The following is a 5302-nucleotide window of genomic DNA, read 5'->3' on the forward strand; positions in this document are numbered from 1 at the left end:
GTGTCCGCCCTTCTGTTTGCAGGGTAGAAACAAGTCTGACCGCAGCGTCCAGAAAGGCAACGGACCCTCGAGCGTCAGGACGACGTCAATCCTACCTAATGATGCTGTGCAACTGAGCAAAAGAATTTTTTTGACATTTTTTAAATCAATGTATGTTGAGAACAGGAGGCCTCAAAACGGTCTCTGCTGCCCAAGGGCAACACTGCGCAGTATGGGCTTCACAAAATGCCAAAAGCCACGACTCTGGTGGGACTCGAACCCACAACCTTTGAATGGCCTCTTCCGGCAGCCTAGAAGTCCAATGCGCTATCCATTGCGCCACAGAGCCCGACGGAGCACCAGGCTGGGCCTCGTCAAGGCTTTTCTTCCGTATTTGTGCCCGTCTATCGCAGGTCGAGTCGATCGCAGGTCGAGTCGATCGCTGTGTGGGCAGAAAGACAGGTCCTCGGGTCTCTGTGCAACTGATGCCTGGTTCAAAAGCATACAGCGTCCTCGGGGTCGACTGTCCAGGGGCCTCATGTATAAAACTTTGCGTAGATTTCATCCTTAAAGTGTGCGTACGCACATAAGGCAGAATTTGCGTACGCACAAAAGTTTTCCGATTTATAAAACCGTACGTACGCCAGAACCTGCGCAAGGTTCACTTTATAAATCACAATTATCTGAATATTGTGCGCAGGTGCACGTGCTTATAGCTTACCCCAATCTCCTCCCGAAATAACCATATTTGGAGGTTAAGACCGCCTATTTTGAATATGTATGATCTCCCTGCATATTAATACGACCGATAATTGTCATTGATCTGTTTGGCTAAAAATGGAAGAACAGAAACGAAAAGCAAAAAAAAGAAACTTCACCGACTGCGAGATGGAGGTACTGCTGTCTGAGGTGGAGGGCCGAAAAAAAGTTTTATTTGGTGGGCTCTCTGCGGGCATTTCAAATAAAAGAAAGATATTAGAATGGGAGCAAGTAACAGAAGCAGTCAATGCTGTTACCTCGGTGCCTCGCACAGTCCAAGAGAAAAAAAAAAAATGGTCTGACTTAAAAATAGTCGTAAAAAAGAATATGTGCACACAGGCGCAGTGTCGTAACAACTGGTGGTGGTCAAGGAATCACTGACCTCTCAGCCTTTGATGCAAGGGTGGGTGCGATTATAGGGGAAACAGGATTAAGTGGAGTTCTTCCAGAATTCCAAGGTGATACGGATGTGATTTGCGGTGACGATGGCAAGTAATTGATTTATCTACACATTATATAATTTTTTGTCTGTTTAAAATTCTGCTTTTTTATTGTGGATAATTCAAATCAACCAATTAAAATTCCGTGGAAGTGGAAAGTCCTAAAATATCCAAGTGACAAATCTAGCAATAGATGCAGCTGCCCTTAAAATATATGTTTATTAAAATAGTCGATTTTCCTGTTTATTCATATGCAAAAATGTAACTTAAAAAGACAAAAGCAAGGCATCAAGTGCACATTTTATTTCACACATTTACAGATATGCAATACAACCTTTATTTAATTAAACGTTTTTTAATGATTAAAGGAAAAGTTAATCCTGGAATGCCTTCAGGTCCAAGTGGGGTAGACAAGGGATGTAGGCTTAGATCCTACGTGCCACAGCCGCCGCCATCCTGTGTGCCTCCACCACCATCCTGTGTGCCACCACCGGCATCTTGTGTGCCTCCACCACCGTCCTGTGTGCCACCACCGGCATCTTGTGTGCCTCCACCACCGTCCTGTGTGCCACCACCGGCATCTTGTGTGCCTCCACCAACGTCCAGTGTGCCGCCATCATCAAATGCCCAAGCAACCCCATCCTGTGCGCAATCCAGTGCATCATCATCATCATCATCATCATCATCCTTTGTGCCACCACCGAGCGCTGGTAACTCAAGGCGTGTACTGACGGAAGAAGTCATGCAGACCCAACGTCACATGGTTCATGCTGTTAATGCGGTGTGTTCCGAACTGAAAGAAATAAAAACTATTTTGTCAGAAATAAGTGGTTCACTTAAAGAACTTGTGAAAAAATAAAAAGTTTGAATTCACTTGCCTTTTTACATTCCATTTATTACATTTATACGCCGCTGTATTGCCATAGCATTATGCACTGCATTAGGAGGGCCAGGGTCGGGTTCATTATCTTCAGTATGGGCGTTCGATGGAACAGGTATACCATTCTTTTGAGCAATGTTGTGCAACACTGCGCAAGCCACCACAATGCGGCAAACCTTTGTAGGGCTGTACAATACTGTGCCACCAGACGTATCCAAGCACCTCCAGCGTCCTTTTAGCAGACCAATAGTGCGTTCGACCACTGAACGCGTCCGGCAATGCTTCTCGTTATAACGCCGTTCTTGTTCAGTTTGGGGTCTAGTTAGTGGAGTTAGCAGCCATGTTCTAAGGGGATAACCACTGTCTCCTGAGAGGTAAAACATTTACAATTTTTTTTAAGAAAATATAACAAAACAATGAATGTAAATACAATGGGACAATTAATATAACATTTCAAGTGCTAGGCAGAGGTAACAATTATAAACAATATTATAAGAATACTGTAAAGAAAGTACATGCTTGTAAAATAGCCTACAGATAGCTTTTTTTTTTTTTCCAGGGCAATACTGATTCAATATAACATTTCACTTAATTTTTAAATGCTATAAAACATGTTTTGTTTCCTGAAAATTTGCATTGATTAATGTGAAATTTTGCTTTAAAAAAAATATTAAAATAAGTGTGGGTTTGTTTATCATTGGAGATTATAATTATACCTAAAAGAAAAAAACATTGTAAAAGGTATGCTTTAAACACATTTGCATCTTTACTCAATTACAATTACATGCGCATTCCTGCCGACTTACCAAGAAGCCATCCATCACGCACAGCTCCTGTTTGCAGTCTGTTCCCTACACTGCTGTTGGACAAAATGTAGGAATCATGAGTTGACCCAGGCCATCTCGCAACTACATTTGTCAGAGACATATGCGCATCACATATGATCTGCACGTTCAAAGAATGAAAATGTTTTCGGTTAACAAAAGCAAATTCATTCTCAGATGGTGCCTTTATTGCAACATGAGTGCAGTCAATAGCACCGATTACATTGGGAAAACCGGCGATTGTTGCAAATTGCATTTTGATGTTGGCCTGTTCAGCTTGCGTGTAAGGAAAACGGATGTATCGGGGTGCCATCCCCACTATGGCATCCCATACATATGGCATGACACGGCTCAGGGATGACTGCGACATACCCGATCGGTCTGCCAACTCTCGCTGGAAAGTACCAGTGGCCAAGTGGCCTAATGTGGTCAATACTTGTACAGGAACACACAGCGCGTGGTTTCTCCGCGAGGGTCTTTCCAATACTGGCCGTAATTCAGAACACAATTCCAAGAGGATGGCTCTTGGGAATCGAAATCGGCTCATGAGCCAATCATCATCATGAGCAAGGAAATCTTCACGGTCTCTGAAAACACGCTCCCTCCGTAGAGCGTCATTAGCAAGGTCTTCTAACAGCGCTAGAGCATCCATTATGATGATATGTTATATACGCACATACCTTTTTATAGCCCATTCATTAAAAAAAAAATAGTAAATTCAAAGTATTTGCACCTGGTTAAGAATGCTGATAATGATAATTCAGGTTGATGCAATTTGATTTATTGGGTAATGTAATAGGATAATTTAAAAGTTTTTCATTTTAAATAGTTATTGCTATTTGGGCCAGTTTGTGTCGCCAAAACACATACTCGTCTAAAAGAGTGCGTACGCACGGTCAAGAGCATCCTTACGGTGCGCACTTATTTACGCCAAGTTTATTTTTTATAAATCCCGATATGTGCGTGGAAAAATGCGTACGCATATTTCTATGCCCATTTTGTGCGTACGCAACGTTTATACATCAGGCCCCAGGTGAGGGGGGTGGTGGCGCCAGAGAAACCGCCCACTGTCCTCACGCTCCGCATTTGCCATCCTGTTTCGGAAAAGCCCACGCTCAGCTGTATTGAGGCGCACAGCAAAGGCTCCGCTGGGATTCGAACCCAGGATCTCCTGTTACCGAGACAGGCGCCTTAACCAACTAAGCCATGGCACCCCGTCCCTATGACGGTTCCGACGGGCCAGCATTCTTCGGCAACAGCCGAGGGCTGGTTTGCAAGCAAAACCACCTGCTGCTGCGCTGCAACACCGTTTGCGTTGCGTTCTCGGGAAGAAAAGCCACGGCCTCCAAGGAGGTGCCATAGCTCTCTGAAAGGCACCGCTGGGATTTGAACCCAGGATCTCCTGTTTACAAGACAGGCGCTTTGACCAGCTAAGCCACGGCGCCCGTTGCTGTGACGGTTCCGCCCGGGCCAACATTCTTCGACAACAGCCGAGGGCTGGTTCGGAAACGAAACCACCTGCTGCTGCTCTGTTTGCGTTGCCGAGGGCTGGTTTGCAACCGAAACCACCTGCTGCTGCACTGCACCACTGTTTGCGTTGCGTTCTCGGGAAGAAAAGCCACGGAGGTGCCAGAGCTCCCCAAAAGGCACCGCTGGGATTCGAACCCAGGATCTCCTGTTTACTAGACAGGCGCTTTAACCAACTAAGCCACGGCGCCATTCTGCACATGAGGGCTGGGGAGGGCGGCTCAGAGGATCAAAGCATCTAGGCAAGAGGCCAGTGTCCAGGTGCTGTGCGGCTAAAAAGGCTTTGTTGACAACTGACTGGGGGTGGCCAGCTAGTCTCTGCGTTTGTTGGCCAAGCGTGGCCAAGCGTCCAGCATTTGAAAGACTACATTGCAGCACAGCCACACACGTCATCCTGTTTTTACTGGAGAGCAATTGTTCGATGTCTGCAGAAGACAACGGTGATATTAGTCAGCTCAATTTAGGTCAACGTTGTTTCAGTCTAGATTAGCGCGTTTTGGCGTTGTTTGGCCGTACTTCACTGCGCTGCTGGTAAAGAAAGCGGGATTGACGGCTAATCCTCTAAAACAAGGTTTTCAGAGCTGCAGCCGGGCTCGTCCGGGATTTGAACCCGGGACCTCTCGCACCCTAAGCGAGAATCATACCCCTAGACCAACGAGCCACTGTGTTGCCCGCACAAGACAACGGTGAGATTAGTCAGCTCGATTTAGGTCAACGTCGTTTCAGTCTAGATTAGCTCGTTTTGGTGTTTTGGCGTAGACTCTTCAGTAACGAGCGCTGCCCGTCAAAGGAACGAGCAGGTTCCACCAAGTTTTAAACCCGAATCGCTTTAAACCCGAAAGGCGACGGACGGAGTGCAAAAACAACACACGACTCCTCTCTGCCAAAAACAG

At 45.8% G+C, this 5302-nt stretch overlaps 5 non-coding genes across 5 annotated transcripts; all 5 read right to left on the bottom strand.

Moving 5' to 3' along the window:
• Positions 1–238: 238 nt before the first annotated feature.
• Positions 239–328, bottom strand: trnar-ucu (transfer RNA arginine (anticodon UCU)). Its single transcript is given in 2 exon segments — positions 239–274; positions 292–328. It is a non-coding gene; the product is annotated as a tRNA-Arg (tRNA).
• Positions 329–4022: 3694 nt separating this feature from the next.
• On the bottom strand, positions 4023–4096 carry trnap-cgg (transfer RNA proline (anticodon CGG)). The gene has a single exon. It is a non-coding gene; the product is annotated as a tRNA-Pro (tRNA).
• Positions 4097–4253: 157 nt separating this feature from the next.
• trnat-ugu (transfer RNA threonine (anticodon UGU)) lies at positions 4254–4327 on the bottom strand. Its single transcript has one exon. It is a non-coding gene; the product is annotated as a tRNA-Thr (tRNA).
• A 199-nt stretch (positions 4328–4526) lies between these two features.
• Positions 4527–4600, bottom strand: trnat-agu (transfer RNA threonine (anticodon AGU)). Its single transcript has one exon. It is a non-coding gene; the product is annotated as a tRNA-Thr (tRNA).
• A 398-nt stretch (positions 4601–4998) lies between these two features.
• On the bottom strand, positions 4999–5070 carry trnap-agg (transfer RNA proline (anticodon AGG)). The gene has a single exon. It is a non-coding gene; the product is annotated as a tRNA-Pro (tRNA).
• Positions 5071–5302: the final 232 nt, after the last annotated feature.

This window comes from Labeo rohita, unplaced genomic scaffold (genome assembly GCF_022985175.1).
Source record: "Labeo rohita strain BAU-BD-2019 unplaced genomic scaffold, IGBB_LRoh.1.0 scaffold_2768, whole genome shotgun sequence".
Taxonomy (NCBI): domain Eukaryota; kingdom Metazoa; phylum Chordata; class Actinopteri; order Cypriniformes; family Cyprinidae; genus Labeo; species Labeo rohita.